Source organism: Camellia sinensis, chromosome 15, assembly GCF_055761805.1.
Source record: "Camellia sinensis isolate YWXY chromosome 15, ASM5576180v1, whole genome shotgun sequence".
Lineage (NCBI taxonomy): Eukaryota > Viridiplantae > Streptophyta > Magnoliopsida > Ericales > Theaceae > Camellia > Camellia sinensis.
In genome coordinates, this window is record NC_138975.1 from 136,383,144 (window position 1) to 136,402,221 (window position 19,078).

The 19,078-nt window shown below is 35.3% G+C and overlaps 2 pseudogenes; one reads left to right on the plus strand and one right to left on the minus strand.

Moving 5' to 3' along the window:
- The first annotated feature begins 9,911 nt into the window (after nucleotides 1–9,911).
- LOC114258219 (PR5-like receptor kinase pseudogene) lies at nucleotides 9,912–11,299 on the plus strand (annotated as a pseudogene).
- Nucleotides 11,300–12,422: 1,123 nt separating this feature from the next.
- Nucleotides 12,423–19,078, minus strand: part of LOC145813611 (LEAF RUST 10 DISEASE-RESISTANCE LOCUS RECEPTOR-LIKE PROTEIN KINASE-like 1.1) — a 29,498-nt pseudogene continuing 22,842 nt past the window's right edge.

Genomic DNA, 19,078 nt, shown 5'->3' on the forward strand with positions numbered 1-19,078 from the left:
TTCCCAAAAAATGCCTTTAATATATATATCATTTTTAGAATATTGACCACATTTTTTTTAATCCCAATTTCCATTTTAATGATTTTATGAGTTGGTCTATTACAAGAAGTTATAGGAAAAAGTATACTACAGTTTATTTAATTTGTGGTTTGGGAACAAATTATTTTATTTTATTTTTGACTTTTTATGAAAAGATGTGCAAAAAAATAAAGAGAGTGATATGACGACTTATTGTGACTTTTTGACAAAAATGCTTAGTCCCCATATGAGGCAGTTATGTTTCTATTAAGAGACCAAAAAATAAATAAATAAAAGAATTGGCTTCAATTCATGTTTTGGTTTGTTAGGCTTACCACAGATCTCATGAATAATTCATTTTATAAGTTCATACATGTATATTATTTATGAAAAACATTAGGTCAGCTTGATAATTGTAACATTTTTATTTTATCACATTTGTTTTAAAAATAAATGACATTTATATTTTTTAAAATAGACTATCTAATTTTTTATGATAAACGGGATAAAATGAAAAAATTACGATTATCGGATTACTTTTATGGATAATATACACGGAGAATCTACAAAATAAATGGTTTAAATTATTGAAAGGAGACCTATGATGAGCCCAAAAGCATGAACCTAACGGTCAAGTTCAAATTTGAATTTAAGAAAAAACTTAATACACGAATAAGAAGACTTCAAAAACTGACTTGATTTTTGTTTTTTGTTTTCTTCTCAAAATATTTGGTTTTTTTTTTTTTTTTCTTCCATGCACTACAATGGATCATTCTAATAAGGGTAAATTACAAATACACCCCATGAGATTTGCTTAAAATACGAATGCCTCCCGTGGTTTGGAAAATTACAAATACCTCCCTGTCAGATTTTTTTATTTAATAGTATTAATTGAAAAAATGAAATTTCTAACTGTTTGCCTATACAATAATAAAATTATTTGAATTAATAATTGAAATAAATTTTAACATTACTAAAAACTGTTAATTAACTTGATGATTTATTAATAAAAAGACTTATTTGTTATGAAATTAGAAATCTTAGGGAGCATAATGTAACTTGTAGAACTACAGGACGTAATTTATAATTTAAGTAAACCTCAGGGTGTGTTTATAATTTACCCTTCTAAAAATAAAGTTACCTCGGCTTTCAAATATTCTATTTGAATTTTGCAATGATTCGGATATTTTGGTCTTTTCAATGAGAACAATATTTCTAGGGATTAAAAGAGTTGCATCAAATCTTTTTTTTCAAATCCATAAATTAAACCCAACCTAAAATGACATTGTAGCAATCTAGAATTTTTCCTTCCGCTCAAGCGGGGGAGTTGACGCTCGAGCAGACTTGTGAGGCTTCCAGTATTTTTGCAGCCTGTCCGAAATTCTGAGAGTTGTGAATTCCTGTTCGAGCGTAGGAGTGGTCGCTCGTGCGGCGGGCTTTGTTGGTCTGCGTGCTCGAGCGCGAGATTGGGCGCTCGAGCGGTCTTCCTGGTTAAGTTTGAATTTCTAAGGCTAGTGGGATTGTTTTTGACCTTTTATTATTATGTTTGGAGCCTCCATATTTTATTTTGGGTCATTGACTGAAGTGGTAACATGATGGTAAAGTAAGATTGGACCAAAAACTTTAATTTGAATAATCTTCCAACGAACAGCCGTCACTCTTTTGCCCTTTTCTTTTTCCACACTTTGAATTTGGGTATGAGGCTAGCACCATTGGAAAGCTTATTTTTGGGGCTTCGATTTGGACACAAGAACGACCTAAAATGGAGTCTAGATGGGAAAATTATACCTGTTCGAAGTTTCGGAATCTGTGCTGGAAGCAGGTACGCTCGAGCGTGAAAAGTGACACTCGAGCGGAATGCGCGAGTTCAGCAGCTTAAAAACGTGATTTTGAGACCATTTCTTACATTTTCTTTTCCCCTCTTCTTTCCTCTCATTCTATGTCCGAAAACCTAGCCCTAAAAACCTTGATTTCCTCCACTTTTATCAATAAATCCACCATGGATCTTGCATCAAGGATGGAGAATAAGAGAAGATCAACATTTTCAACCGATTGAAGCTCGGATTTGTGACGGATTCTCATCAAAGCTTCACTCCTTTGCTTGATTCTTGAGGTAGGGGTTCTTGTTCTTCCTCAATACTTCCATAAATAGATAGATTTGTGGTATTTTGATTATATACATACAAAACCTACATTTTTGGGCATCTAGAGTATATTATGAGAATTGGGGGTTTAGGGTTTGAGATGTTGGGAGTTCAATTGTTGGGTTAAAATGATGGATTATGAACCCTAGGTGTATAATCAATGAGAAAGTTGGAATAAAAAGTAATGGTTTAAGAAATTTGAATTTTTTCTTGAAATTTCTAGGTTTTCAAGAAACCCTAGGTTGATTCATGATGATAATCAACGATTTGGCCCAAATTGAAAGTAGAATCATGAAATTGGTAGGTTGAATTATATATGTACAAGTTTAATTAGAATTTGGTTATATTTGAAAATTATGTTTAAAATTTGCGAATGAACTTTGTTATGAGCATTGTAAATCATGTTATAATGAGAAAGGAAATTGGGGAAAATGATTTATTAATGATATAGATGACATAAACTCGGTTATGGAATGTTGAAATGGGATTTAAAAATTTACCTGGAACTATGTTGAATTATATCTAGTGGTGTTGAATTGAATCATGTTGAATAGTGTTGATTATGTTGAATTGTGTTGACTATGTTGAGTTATGTTGAATTTAGTTGAGTTGTGTTGGGTTGTATTGATTTTGGGTTGATATAAATAAAGGAAGTTTTACCCTAATTGGATCAAATTGTTATTTTGTATAAATAATTGAAATTGTCATTGTAAATATGAAATCGGAGGATTATTAATGATGATGGTGGAGTTTGATATGTATTATCACTCCCATATGTATCGGTTTAGATGTATTTGTTTTGGGCTATCGGTGGAGGACAACTGTGATTGGTGTAGAAATTGTATGTTGACTAGGCAAACCAGACTATTTTTAAATCACGCATATGGGGTGTTCGCGGATCGGTTTTGTGCGGTTTGCGGTTCGGTTTTAACCCGCCCGCATCTATGCGGTTTGGGAAAAAGTCAACCCGCAACCGCCCGCAGTGCGGTTTGCGGTTTGTGCGGATAGGGTTTGCAAATGTGCGGGCGGTTGCGGGCGGTTTGCGGTTTACACTTTTTTCTTTAAAAATTAATTTTCGAGTTTTTTTTTCCCAGCGAATTTAGGCATCAGATTCATTTTATATATTTGTGATAACAATTTTTTGATGAGTTTACAAATAAAAATTGAATATCAATGCATTAAATGAAAGTACCCAAAACAAAGAGACCCTACACTAGCATTTTTGCCATGAAAAAAATGTATATCAATGCATTAAAGGTTGTACTCAATTAGAATTGCTAGTTCAGTAATCAATAATCAAACTATAAGTTCTGTCGACCATTAGAAGGAAAATTTTATTAGGAAAAAGTGGATGAATCACTAATGAAAATCATATAAGAAACCAAGTTTAGGACTTGATAATTCTACGGCATTAAGAAAGTTGAGAAATACTTAAAAATAAGGATCCTAGTGTCATAGAGAATATAATGGTGCTCCTGTAAAAGTTACAAAGTTGGTATATAAAAAAAAAATAATAATAATAATTAAAGTGCGGACGGTTTTTGCGGGTTGCGGTTTAAAACCCGCAACCCGCCCGCAACCCGCAAATTTGTCATATTTCAAACCGCATCCGCCCATTTATATGCGGGTTGGGCGGATTTGGCGGTTTGAGCGGTTCGGATAAACCGTTGCCCACCCCTAGATATCATGGAGAATGCAATGGCTTTTGAGGATTTGAATTGTATGTTTTGGAAAGAGATTTTGAAAATTCTTGTGTTATGTTTTAAGTGCACTTGTTTCATTTTGAAAATCATATTTTGGATCACATGTATTGTGCTAGTTGAAAAGAGTAAACAACATGATAAGTCTAAGAAATGGTTGTCATTGAATATGACTGTGTGTTTTAATACATTGTATATGTATGATTGTTTGGGAGGAGAAATGAGATGTACTCCATGTGTGATTGTGTGATTAAATACATTGTATATGTATGTTTGTTTGGGAGGAGAAAGGGGATGGACTTCATTATTTGGGAGGAGAAAGGGGATGGACCCCACTGTTTGGGAGGAGAAAAGGGATGGACTCCATTATAACTAAGTTGGCCAGAGTGTCCTGGGTGAAAGTCCCAAAATTTATACATGGGTGCCGATCCCGCGGACGAAATTTCCGTAAAATGGCAGTTTGAAGTGTTTATGTATATTTTGTATGATTGAGAAAACCACTGAGTTGTAGTCTCAGTTTGGTTGTTGTGAAATAATGAAATTTACTCATGAATTGAGAAGAATAAATGAATTGAAAATGAACTGAAGAAAAATGGATTAAGGATTGAAATTGGCATTATGTGGGTAATTGGATTAAGGGCTAGTGATGATGAGCTCAATGGATTGCTTGTGACAAAGGTGAAAACTATGAGCTTTGTTTTGTAAGTAATTGGGAAATTGAATTAAAAAGGGTTTGTGATTCTTGTGTTATGTTTGAATTCTAATCCTTTGGATTTTGATGTTATGGAGTATGGTAATTAGAAATGGAAATGAAATGTGTAATGTTAGAATGGAAACGAAATATGGAATATTAAAATGGAAACAAAATGAGGAATAATTTGGAATCGGGTTAATAAATTGAAGATGATGTTTTTCCTTAAGTGTACTTGTTTTCAAAGAAAATTTATGGCTTCTTAATGATGAGAGACTACATTTATGGCAAGGAGTTTTCTTAAAAGGTTCAAGTGAAATTTTAAGAAACGATACTTTTTGGTATAATATTTTCAGCTTACAAAATGCCATCTTACTATATGATATCACTCTGCATGCATGATCATTTCTATCTATGTGGTTGCTATTGTTGTAGACCTATGAGATTCCTACTGGGCATTAGTGCTCACCTCTCGTTGTTTTATTCTTTTTCAGGAAGAGAATTTCGGATTCATTAGTTGAAGAGTATGGATTCTATGTACCTTATGTGTATAATTTTAGCAAAGATGTTAAAGGAATGAAAAATGTATCTTGTGGTTTATAATTATTTATTTGTAGCTTCGCGGCAGAAGCTTGGCATGTACTATTACATTGTTGTTTTTAAAGAGAGAGAGAACATGTATTATTATGTTTTTATCACCCAAGGGTAATAGATATATATATATATATATATATAAAATAAAAATAAAATAAAAATTGGACCTAATTTAAAGGCTTTGATAATGTTTTCAATTAATTAAAATGTTGGGGCGTGACAGACATATTCTAAAATTTTAGGGTAAATTACAAATACACCCCCTGTGATTTGGAAAATCACACATACCTAACATAATTAATTGAAAAAGTGAAATTTGTAACTGTTTACCTATACAATAATAAAATTATCTGAATTATTAATTGAAATAAAATTTTAATAGTATTAAAAACTGTTATTTAACTGATGATTTATTAATAAAATGATCTATTTGTTATGAAATTAGAAACGTTAGGGGGTATAATGTAATTTCTAGAACCACAGGGGGTAATTTATAATTTAAGTAAATCTCAGGGGGTGTGTTTGTAATTTACCCTAATTATTTTAGAGTAAAAGGACTAATTTGATAAAATTGAACACCGGATAAAATTTCACAACAAAATAACACATAATAAATAAATAAAAAAATAAAATTAATATTAAAATAATTGTAATACTAACTCAAAATAACACAGCACCATATTGACTACGTACCACGTGATTTATGGGCAGCACAATTAAGACTACAAACAAATCAAATTGTTCATAAACAGTTTGAGTTCGGCTCATTTAAAGTTTGAGCTTGATTTTTAAACTCGTTTATTAATTGAGTCGAGTTTGAGTAATCTCAAGCGCAGCTCGATAAGGCTTGTGAACATGAGGAAAAAAAAAAATTAATATTTACTTTTAATAATATATCAAATAAATTTTCAATAATTTATTTTAATTTTTTATTTGTGTTTGATGTTTGTGTAAATTGGCATATTTAATTGATGAAATTTATTATTAATATAAGTATTCTTGTATATTTTGCTCATAATTTTTTTATTTATTTTTATCTTAATAAGTAAATTAATTTAAGTTTAATTTTTTTTTAAAGCTCGAGTTCAAACTTGGCTTGTTTATGTAATTGAGCGAACTCAAGTCGAGCTGAAGTTTATCAAATATTTAACATTTAAGCTTGACTTGAACTTGGCTCAAGCTTCAGCTTGATTAATTCATAATAAACAAGTCTTAACACTAAAAAAATTGGTTCAACTCAACTCGTTTGTAGCCTTTAGCACAATATCTTCACTATGAGATATCTTGTAGGGAGAATTACTTGACAGTTGAGCAGAGAAAAAAAAATTACAAATACATGAGGAGTGCAAGTGATTCTATAATAAGATACAAATGAAAAATTGTAAAGGTACAAGTCTCACTTACACCCTATATTTGTATTTTTTTTTTAACATTACACTTTTAAGTAATTCCCTCTATCTTCTAATATATCCATATAATGATTGACTCTTCCCATAAAAAATATATATATAAAAAAAAAAATGATTCTCTCTGCTTAGTTTTGGTTATCAAAATTTATTTTTCAGAAAATTTTACTTTTTTATTTTTCGTATTTTTTTGTTTTTACTGATTTTTTTTAATATTTTAAGTAATTTTTTTAACTTGTAGACGTGCGTAACATAAATACACATAAAAGATATAATTTTTGTGAAAAAAAACTTTTAAAAAATTCACGAAATACCAAAAATATAAAAAAAAATGAAAATTCAATATATTTTTCATATTTTTATGTATTTATTAATTTTTAAAAATATTTTTTTACAAATATTTTACTTTTTAGATACATTTAAGTAAGATACATTTAAAAAAGTAAAAAAATTATTTAAAATTTTATAAATACTCACTAAAAACAAATCAACTTTTAAAAAATTAAACCTGAACACACCGATTGACTCCATAGATTTCTTTGACCAATGGCGTGAAGTCAGACTTTCTTTTAATAGGTCCAGACTTGACGTTGACAAAAGGAACTGCTTGGAAGTTGGATAGGATTATTTGTTCTTTTTTTATATTTTTTCCAAATATTATATTTAGGATAAATTATAAATACATCTCTTGAGATTTACTTAAATTATAAATTATTCTTTGTGGTTCTAGAAATTACATTATGCCCCTAAGATTTCTAATTTCATAACAAATAGGTCATTTTATTAATTAATCATCAAGTTAATTAACATTTTTTAACAATGTTAAAATTTTATTTCAATTAATAATTCAGATAATTTTATTATTGTATAGGTGAACAGTTAGAAATTTCAGTTTTTCAATTAATTTTGTTAAATAAAAAATTCTAATAGGGAGGTATTTGTAATTTTTCAAACTACATGGGGCAATTCGTATTTTAAGCAAATCTCAGGAGGTGTATTTGTAATTTATCCTATTATTTAATATAGACCAATTGGGTCAATTAAATAAAGGAAAAGTACATACAAATGAGAGAAGGTGAAAAAATTACAAATATATAAATGATTATGGTGAGGTGTAAATGAAAGGTTATAGGGGTGTAAGTGTCACTTAAACCTTTTCATATGTGGATAAAAAATTTTTCCCTTTTTTCTAGGGAAATTCTATTTTCACACACCAAATTATCTCTGTGTGCATCTTTTCTCAATCTACACATTTAGTAATTTAATTTTTACTTCTTTATCTCAGTTCACACACTTCACATTCAAAATATACCTAACCCTAACTACACCAACTACCGACGACGGCGGCAGTGATGACATCAACCACCGCCACTTCCTAGCCTTTCAGCCATTCTTATACAACCCCTCACGCTGTCGTCACCTCCATCGCGATTATTGCCAGTCGCTGTCACCTCCATCGCGATCATCACCGGTCGCCATCACCTCTGCAACCCACCTCCCCACCATTTCCCCAGTCTTCTCCGCCCCCTCTCTAGTCCTCTCTGCCTCCTCCATCGCGATGCAACCTCGATTCTTTACCACGATCGATCAATTGATCGATTAACAAAGAAAGAAAAAGAGACATAGAGAGATTTGATGGTTGATGCTTGAACAAACCCTACAGATTCAATAGTTGATATTTGTACATACTCAATTGGTTCGGTGATTGATATCTAAATGGCAGCGATTTGTTTAGCACTGGTTGTCCGAACGGTCGCGATTTCTCTGGCGATATAGAGAAATAAAAATTACGAAATTAGAAGGTTAGAGACTGAAAGAAGTGGGGAAAGTGAAAAGAAATGCTGTGCATGGTTGACGTTTGGGCATGGGAGGCGATGGCCGGCGGTGAAGTGGCTGGTGAGATGGTGGTGGGTGAGATGGTAATTTTGTTCAAGGATAAAATTGTGATTCTGAAAAAATTCATGAAGTGTGTGAAGTAAGGAAACTTGGTGTATGGAAATAGAATTTCCTCTTTTTCAACCTATACGTAGTTCCCCCATTAAATTGTCAAAGAGACTTCATTTTCACTTCTCATAAGCTTATGTACTTTGGCCCATAAAATTTTAAAAGTGATGCAATTGAAAAAAAACTATAAGAGTACATATAAAATAAAATAACAAATTGTTTAATATAATTTCATTCCAATTAAATATACAGTATTCCCTATTTTTGTAAGGTTTATAAAGATGTGGTTACCAATGATTTGTTTTAATAGGAAAACATATTAAAATTTGAAAAGCAATCCTTACACAGACTTTATAGGAAGTGAGATTTTAAATTTTTTGACAGTATTGGAAGTCATTACTACATGAGATACGAATTTTTATTTATTTTTTGAAGGTAAAGGATTGCACTGGTATAAAAATAGGTTTTACCAAAATTTTCACAAGTATTGTTTATTGACATAAGAGTACCTTCTGCTCATGAGTCTTTTGAGTTAGTTGTTGAAATCTCACTATTGAAAATTCTATGTGATAAAGTTATGGGTAAAATCAAAAGAAGCTAGAAAAAAGAATTGTGACACCATGATTGAAATGAAAAAAAATTCCAAAAACAAATAATAGAGGGGAAAATGTGCTATTTAATTATTTATTTTTTTAGATTGGGGGAAAATGTGTTATTAAAGGACTAAAATGTCATTTTACTCTTGAAAGTGATAAAGAGTACGAAAAAAGATTCATGTAAATGGAAGATTAAAAAGAGAAAAACAAAAGCGACAAATATCAAACTTGTACTGTTTCATTTAGCCTTCTAACAAGCTTAGAAAATGTTCTATTACTGAGTCTAGGCTACAATTATTCATTTAATGTGGGCATTGTTGCTTCAAAATTATGTCTCTTTAGGCTAGTGTTTTTATTATTGATTTTAGTAGGAATTTACAAAGGAAAAGAGAAAAAGTAGTGAAATATAAATGAAATACACGTACATTTCACTCACCTTTTTTCTTTTCCTTTCTAAAATTCTATCCAAACATAGTCTTAGTTAATGGTGTGTTGTTATGTTTTGTAGGTGGAAATAAACAATTGACCTTGAATGTTGCCATAGGTATCCTACTAAAATTTTATTCTATGTCTTTCCTTAATTTAGTAATGCATAAAAACTTTAATCATTTTGTTTTCTTTGTTCAAGGTTTGATCAATTTCATTATAACTAGAACATAGTTTATGATTCATATTTGTTCGTAGTAATTTTCTGTAAACAACTGAGTTAGTTTTGATTTTTGTTAACATAATTCTTGCATTACCTCAAAATTTTGTTTTTGGCGGGTCAGAGATTTTAACACTACTTGACTTCTTTCATTCTTGCAGTAGTCATTTTAATCGTTGCGGAAGCAATAATTTTAGTCACTTGTCCATCTCTGATTTTCTGGTTTACAAAGAAAACCTCTACATACAAATCGATATTCTTTTGGAGGAAATCGACAATGGCATATGATAATGTGGAAGCTTTCTTGAAAATTAATGGATCCCTTGTGCCACAAAGATATAGTTACTCAAGAATAAAGAAAGTAACAAATTCTTTCCAAGATAAACTCGGGAAATGCGGCTATGGTGATGTGTACAAAGGAAAGCTTCTTGATGAACGTTTGGTGGCTGTCAAGCTTCTAAATGAAACAAAAGGCAGTAATGGAGAAGAGTTCATAAATGAGGTTGCAAGCATTAGTAGGACTTCCCATGTCAACATTATAAGCCTTGTAGGGTATTGTTTTGAGGGTTGCAAAAGGGCTCTTATTTACGAGTACATGCCAAATGGATCTCTTGAGAAGTTCTTACACACCAACAAATCTCAGGTGACAAATGATGACTTAGAATGGAAAACAATGCACAAGATTGCAGTAGGGATTGCTCGAGGATTGGAGTACTTGCATCGTGGTTGTGCAACGTGCATTTTTCATTTTGACATTAAACCCCACAACATTCTTCTAGATGAAGATTTTTGTCCAAAGATTTCTGATTTTGGGCTTGCTAAATTGTGTTCCAACAAAGAGAGCCTTGCATCCATGTTGCATGCACGAGGAACTATTGGGTATATAGCACCTGAAGTCTTCTCCAGAAATTTTGGAAGAGTATCATACAAGGCTGACATCTATAGCTATGGAATGCTAGTCCTAGAGATGGTTCATGGGAGGGAAAACATTGGCGAATCAGTTGATCACACTAGCGACTTATATTTCCCACATTCGATCTACAAGAAGCTAGAATGTGATGGAGATATAGGACTTCATGTTATTGAATCTGAAGAGGATGAAAAAGTTGCACGAAAGATGATATTAGTCGGTCTATGTTGCATACAAGCTAATCCATCAAATAGACCGGCAATTAACAAGGTGATTGAGATGCTTGAAGGAAATCTAGAATCTTTGCAAATTCCCCCTGAACCATTCTTATCTTCACCTTCAAGAACACCAATCACGTCTTCTACTATTCAAATATCACAAGAGAATGAATCCTGTGAGGTTGAATCAATGTAATGATGTTTTTTAGGTTAAAAACATTGTGGACTGCAAAGCTTATGTCGAATAATATCATGTGACGTAGATTCTTCAAGACCCTCAAAGTAGTGAAATTTTGTTTGAAGTTGCTATGTTAATTGTTGTCCAAGTATGTCTTTGATTCTTCACTATGAATTGCTGCCCTAAATTTTTTCTAGTAAAAACAGAGCAAGATGTCTACTGTGGTTGTAAACTTCCTTTTCTTTTCTTTTTCTTGTTACTCTTTTTTTCTTCTATTACACAAAAGCTGCAATAAATCAATTTGAACAAAAATTGTAATTCTTTCCATGAACAAAACTTTGAATTCTTCTATTATAAGGTATGGGGAACGCTAATGGATTGTGAGATTGGTTCCAGGATTAGTTGGTCTATTGGACCAAATACCGAGTTATCAAAAAAAAAAAAAAAAAGATATGGGAATTTTTTTTTCTGCTATCACGAATTCGGGAATGAACAAAAATTAGTCTAATCTTATCATCCCATAGTCTACAAAAATTAGACTAATATCTCTGCCACATTGATATGATTCTCCCATTTCTATGCATAACATAGTGACCCCAAAATAGGATATCTTTCTCTCTTTTTTTGTTTATTTTTTTCCCTCCCAAGAAAATGATTGATTGATAATTGTATCTTAGATATTCAGCAGCAACTGGATCTTGGATCTTACTCCTTTAATAGAAAAAGCACCTCTAACATGATCGGCTACAATGAGATTGGCATTACCAATGTAAGCGTGGCGTCGAAAAATCTAGGAAAAAGATAATAACAATGATAATAAAGCATTTACTTCATATGCAACCTCTTTAGCAGTAGGTTTTTTTCATCTGGTTCCCCATGATGAAATTTATCCATGTTCACATTTGCCATATCTCCGGCTCAATATAACAAGAAATCATTGGATGTACTTGGAATGTCACGTGACCTTCATATTGTATTGTGGTATTCCTACAACACGTGCACGTGTAGATCCGAGAACACCCAATAAATTCTTTGATTATATTGTGACATTATCATTGGTAGACCATGAAAATGAAAGCAAATATCATGACATTATCACATATATGGTCTAGTTTTTGTTTTAACATTTTGCCCAATAATTTTTTCATTTTCCCTTCTACTTTGTGAAAAAATTCTCTCCATTGACACAAATTTATCCACATGACAATTTAATACCAGGAAATTGGGCGTGGTTCATTGCCTAGTTTTAAGAACAAATAATGACAATGAAACAATGAATAGAAAAAAAAAATTCAATCGACTTATACAATGAATGATTTTATCACTATATACAAAGGCATTAATATAATTTAGAGTAACTTTCATATTCATGATGGAAATAAGATGGCATTATCACCCAAAATTTACAAAACAATGGATCTTGACTGCATTAAAATAATACATTAACTTAGCTACCACTAGCATTAGATGTGGTACTTCCCCTGCTAACCCAATTTTGCCTCAAAGAATTAGGCGAAAGCGTCAGTCAATCACTCTTCAACAACACAACATCATCTACTGGTATATCCATCTCATCTGCAACCTTCCTATCATAACCCACATTGCTGATTTCTTTCAAAACCTCCAACACTTCTTTCATCGATGGCCTTATATCGCTTTCATTCTGCAAACACTGAAATGCTAGATCAGCAACCACCTTGATCATCTCCGTCACCTTATAATCCAAGTTAAACCCAAGACAGGGGTCAACAAGCTCATGAAGTTCATGATTTTGAATCTTATTAATCGCCATATTAGACAAATTAATTTTGTGGCAATGTCTTGTAATGTCCACAGCTGGCTTAGACGATATAAGCTCGATCAAAACAACCCCAAAGCTATATGTATATACCCCATTTTTTATCGTCCTCAAGACTTGGACGTCATCGTTTGTGCACTCGATGATTGTGCTTGTTTGTGTTCGTTTTGAGCGCTTGAAGTCCTCGGCGAGACGCCTTGTCTTTGAGCCTCTAAACTTATCTGTTTTGTGCTTGTTTTTGGACCAAGAGCTTGCTGTTTCTTTCCTGGAAGGAAGGGTGACCTGTCGGCCACAAGTTGTGCCCGTCGACCACCGGTAGTGGCCGACGGCCATTGGTCTCCTTTTTTAGATATTTGTTTGCCAGCTGTTGCTCACTAAACTACATCTTCATACACTTGTATGGTGGGATGAATACAAGCTCAAACCTTATTTTCCTATATATAGGGGGTGTCCTCCCCCATTTTTGGGGGTTAGAGATTTTAGACCAAAAATTCTCTCCGTCTCTCTAGAATTCTGTCTCTCTCTTCTTGTTTTGTGCTTTGTAGTTAGTTTTTTCTACACTTTTGCACATAGACCCTTGATCAAACTTGACTATCTTGGAGCTGAGGTCTCTTGGAGCTTTGTTTGAGCCTAGGAAGGGAATTTGAGCTTGAGTTAGTGGCTGAATTGCACTTTGCTTCAAAGGTATAGAACTTACCTCATTTAAGCTTATTGTGCATACTTGATTTTCCATCCTCTTCAACTGTTTTAAGGCTTTTTTTGAAGTATAAAAAACTTTGTTTTTGAGGCATAAACATGTTGGTTTGAGTCTTTGTGAGTTAGGGGGTTGTCCCCCCTTTTGTTCCTTAGCTTGTGAAGCTTTTTATGCCAACTTTTCTCACCTTTAAATCAAAATTTTTGGGCCTTTGGACCACTGAAAATCAGAGTTATTTCAGTGGTAAAAATCAACTTTTGAAGTAAAAAATGGGAGGGGTTAGCCTCCCCTCCTTGTGTCTTGCTTCCATGCATAGATAGCTTCACATGTTAGCATGATTTTATAGCTTAACTTAGCTTAATTCAGGCATGTTTTAGGTTCTATTTTGGTATGTTTCAGCTCTGTTTTGGGCTGGTTGGAGCACTTGAGGCTTACTTTGTATGCTAGTAGTGCAATTGTACTTAATAGTCTAGCTTGTGCTATGTTTTGGCCTATTATTCTAGCTATTTTTAGCTCAATTCCAACATGTTTTATGACTCCTTTTAGGCTGTTTTAGGGCTATTTTAAAGTGTTTGTACCTTTTGAGCTTTGTATTGCATGCCTATAGTGTAACGGTCTTCACTAGTTTGGTGTTTTAAGGCCTTAGACACCACTTGCTTGTGTTGGTTGCATGCTTTAGTGTCGTTTTACACATAATTTCAGCACTTTAAATCTCTGCAATCTCCCTCCATTCTTCACTCTTTGTTTGCTTTGAAAGTGGTTTCAAACCACTTATTTGCCTAAGTGTGAAATTGAAGTGTTACACCTAATGGTTTAATCCCTTGGGGGTCATTACCAATAGTGTAATGCCTCTTTCATGCCCAAAGCAAGTTGTTGTTTGAACCCTCTCTCCATTAGAGGACATTCACCCTTTGGACTAATCAATTAAAGAATGGATTGGTAAAGCTAAAACGAGTAAATAAAATTGAACAAGTAAAAGAGGCAAGATAAAGCATCTTTTGTGTTGCATTGCATGTGTTCGGATCGGACGTTAATTCGAACAAGAGGAAAATGGGATGTTTCATACTCAAAGTGATGAAGCGTTCCACTTTGCTCGGTCGCCATCACCCTTGATCATGGATGATAGGGTAGTGGTTTTGTTGAGTCATGTTTTGCACTCATTAAGCTTGTACAAGCTTGGTTCCTAAGCCATCATGCATGGAAAATGCTTGGTTGATGGTTTCAGGGCGAAGAATTACACTCCTTTGAACTTGTGTAATGACAAGGAGGGTAACAGTACGCATACTTCTTGAGAATACATTGTTTTGTTTCTATTTGCTCTCTGTTGCAACAAAAAAGGAAGTTCAGGGCAGGGGTGGCCGACTGGCCACCAGCAGCGGCCGACGGCCGCCAGTAGTAGCCGACCGGCCACCAATGAAGAAAGTTGCTCTGTGTGGTCCTGAGGTGGATCAGAAGCGTTCTGGGAGTTGGCACAATTTTTGGTGATCAAGCATGTGCAAACAGAGGCTGCAATGGAAAGGCGGTGGCATTTTCGGGTGGAGAAGCCGAGCATGAATGCATCCCTCGCCCCTGAGGGCATTTACTTGCTTTGTTTAATTAGTTAGTTATAGCTAATTCATTCATACGAGTGTTGTAACTATTTAGTTAATTAATTCATTTTATAATTGATTAGCTTAATTCGGCTTGTAATAATTAGTTAACTAGAATAGTTAATTAGTTTCGAGTTTTGTAATAGTTAGCTTAATCAATTTAGCTAGCTAGTTCATTCGGACCCTCCTTTGTGAGGGCATAATGTTGTAATAAGTGTGCGTGCGTGTGTGTATGTCTTCCAACCCCAGGTCTTTCTACCTTTTATTTAATCACTTTCGATGGTTAGATTAGAGACATTTTCAATTAGCATACCTTATGCTTGCATGTTTGCATCCATTCATTTGTCTTGCAAGCATCGAGGCTCGGCGCATCATTCAAACTTTGTAATTTCAAATATCTTATTTGAATACGTGTTTCAAAACATGCTATGAAAGTGTTGCAAATACCATGATTAAGTGGCTGAGCCTATTTAGTTGCATTATTACATGTGTTGCATTAGGCATCTTGTATAGTTAGGAATCATGCATTTTTCTGACTTTGTTTTCTTTCCTAGCTTGGAACACTCGATAAGCTTTTACGCTTTAGCATACTTGCATGAGTGTGATTGTCATATTGCCATGATCTAGCATGCTTTCCATGAGGCTATGTGCTTAAATGCTAAATTGCATGAAGGCTTGTTGTTTGAATTGGAACAATTCAATGAATGTAAGTTTTAAGCTCACTTTGTTGTGGTAAAATCAAGTTTTAAGCCCACTATGTTTGGTGGCAAAAATGCATCTTTAAGCCCACTTGCGGGTGGCAAATTCAAACCATTTTCGAAAATAAACATGACTTGAAATGTTTCAATTCTTGCGATGAAGTCTATACTTGCTTGTGTATGTCACATAGTAAAGTTAGATTAATAACCGAAATAAGAACACATAAGGTTTATAAAAGAACATATCATGATTAGTAGAGGCCGATCTTTGATCGGGCGAGCAGGGTGCTCATTTCTGGACCTTCCCCTCTCGTACCCAAGTTCCTGAGCCGAGGCAACTTTGGTGATGACGAACACGTGGCCTTTGGCACGAGTCAGGATTTCCTAAATTTTCCCAAAATAAAATATTTAGGTGGCGACTCTGTAATCTGGCAAAGCAGTTCAATTTTAGCATTATTTGATTGAAAATCAATTTTCCAAAAAGATTTGCCGGATTTAGACTCTTTGGTAATTATCAATTTCACATTGCACTTGTAAGATTAGATTCAGAACCGTGACAGGAGTCCGAACTGTAGGGCTTTCTTTCGAACCTTCCGAAAGGGGGGTGTGAAAAATTTGAGCTGCAGTTTCTGGCAACTCTGCTAGAGATTTAGAGAACTTGACTCGAACTCATGATATGTTATTTTATCTACACTTATTTGTTTCTTTGCATTTGCATTTGCATCGGTGCGCCTAAGTCACTGTGTTTGCCATTTGCTATTCCTGAACAGTTTGCCCGAGGCTCGCTTGGAAAAGCTTACTATAAGGCTGACCAGTTGCGGGCTCTGCCACGATGGGAACACAACCCTTGGATCTGGACTACCGCTGTGCCGTTTGATCCTTCTTTCACTTCTCGGTGTTAAGAGCGAGAGGTATATTAGGCGGTCTTGCCGAGGTACCCTTTTTTGACCAATAGACCTAGTTGCATATCGGAAGCCGTTGAGACTATTCTAAACTAGGACAGGTTGCTCACCCGAATGCAGGAATTGTTTAAAACCGCTTGTTTGCATAGTTATCCCTAGTTCCTGATGAAATTAGGACAGGGTAACCCTACCCCATCATAGGGGTGTTTTGGCTCTCTCTTGCTTGATACGTGCTTTTAGAGTGAAACTCTGCAGGAATGTATGTATCAGTGGCAAGTCTGGGTATCAGTTTGAGGGTATCAGTTTTGGAGCATAAATTAGTGTTTGAGCGCAGTTCTCCAGCTTATGATAGCAACTGCATGTTGTTTGTATCTGAGCCAAGGTGCATAACTCACTGGTTCAGCAGTCACCGATTCAGCAGTCACTGTTAACTTCATCCGTACTCAATCAGCCCCGATCATCTGCTTCTACTTCGAAAATAGAGTACACACTAGTTCCGATAGCTCAGCATCCCTTAGTCAACATGGAAGACATGCTGCGCCAACTTCAGCAGACTATTGAGAACATGTAGCTAGATGCTGCCGGGCAAGCGGAGACCACAGCTCGCCAAGCCAAGGTTATAGCCTGCCAAGCAGAAGTAATAGAAAGGCTGCAGCAACAACAGCCGCAACAAGCAACAGCTTCTGCTTTGTTTCCTCCCCTAGTCAGGGTTACAATACCCGGGGTTACGATCAATGTCTAAGAGAATGCAGACATTCAGGTGGATCCGATTCCACCCCAGACCTCCAAAGCAACGGTTTACCCTATAGAGGCTTCCTTTGAGTTTGAGGTTGACCCTACTGCGCTGAAAGTGAGCAAGCTGGAAAAGTTTTTCAAAAAGGCTCAGGGCGTGAATTCGATCTTGGATATAGAGGACGGCTATACTGATTCGGCGGTGACATTGCCAGATAGGTTTAAAATGCCGCATATAGACCGCATTGATGGCTCGGGTGATCCCATGGTCCACTTGCGGCTATTTTCAGGCATTCTACGGCTGATGGGCCTATCTAGACTACAGAAGTTATCCCTCTTTGGCCGGACCCTGTCGGGTATCGCGGCCATTTGGTACGCTAAGTTGGAAGCCTCTGTAAAAAGGAATTGGGAGGAAATGGCTGAGGCCTTCATACTGCAGTACTTCTACAACACACAGATCAAGGTCACAACTCGAAGCAACCCGCCAAGATTCAAAGGAGGGATTCTTCGATTTTGTAACCCGGTGGAGGGCTAAGGCCTCCATGCTGACCACCCGACTGGCTGAAAAGGACAAGATTAGAATGGTGGTTCGTAATCTACAACCGAGGCTGTTATAGAAGATGATAGTCTTACCTCTGTCAACATTTGCTGACCTCCATGAAATAGGGGTGCAAATAGAGGATGCAATGAATCAGGGTCTAATAGACCACGAGAAAGAGCAGCCCAAGAGGGATTTTACACGCAGTTCCAATGCGACTATAGGCAGTAGTGCAGCTGCAAGGTCTTCAGATGTGGGCATGGTCACCACCACACCCAAAACCGCTAACCCCTTTGCCGGCATAGCCAATACAACCCCCTAAACTTCTTGCCATCAGGCTTGAGGCCAAAGGGTTTTCACCCCACTTTACATGTCTCTATCTACGGCCTTAAGGGTCCTGATCAGAAAAAGACATTTGAAACCGTTAGAACAACGCCCTTTGCCCGATCCTCTCCCTTCGAAACATAACCTGGCCAAGTGCTGCACCTTCTATCAACAGCATGGTCATGATACCGAACAGTACTTTGGACTTCGTCATGAGATTCAGGATCTCATTGACAACAAAGTGATAGCGCCTCCCGAAAAGCCAAACGTCACTACAAATCCTCTTCCACCACATAACCAAGCCCCTCCACCCTGGAAAATAAACCTCGTCCATACACTAGCTGTCCCTTACGACCCCAGTATATACATCACACCTACCCATGTACCTAAGCCGGTGCTATTCATCTCAGAAAGCACAGATCTGTGTATGATGAACGCGTCCACAACCCAACCTGAACCTGTGGTGGTAACCATGGTAGATGAAGGAGGATAGCCTTGGTGGAGAATGAGAGTGTTAGTTCAGTGCCTAAGGGCTCCGTGGACTTATTTGGGGTGGAGTACAACCAATGCCATTACATTGTGTCTACTAATCAGGCCAAACCAGAGATGGGGTTGCCAACAGGAATGGAGATCAATGTGGTCCGAGAGGATGGACCGAGCCAGGGATTAGTTAACTTAGTTGATTTGGAGGAGGACATCAACAATCTACAGTTCTTCGATGAGCAAGACTCTGGAATGGAGTCAATCCAAGCTAGAAC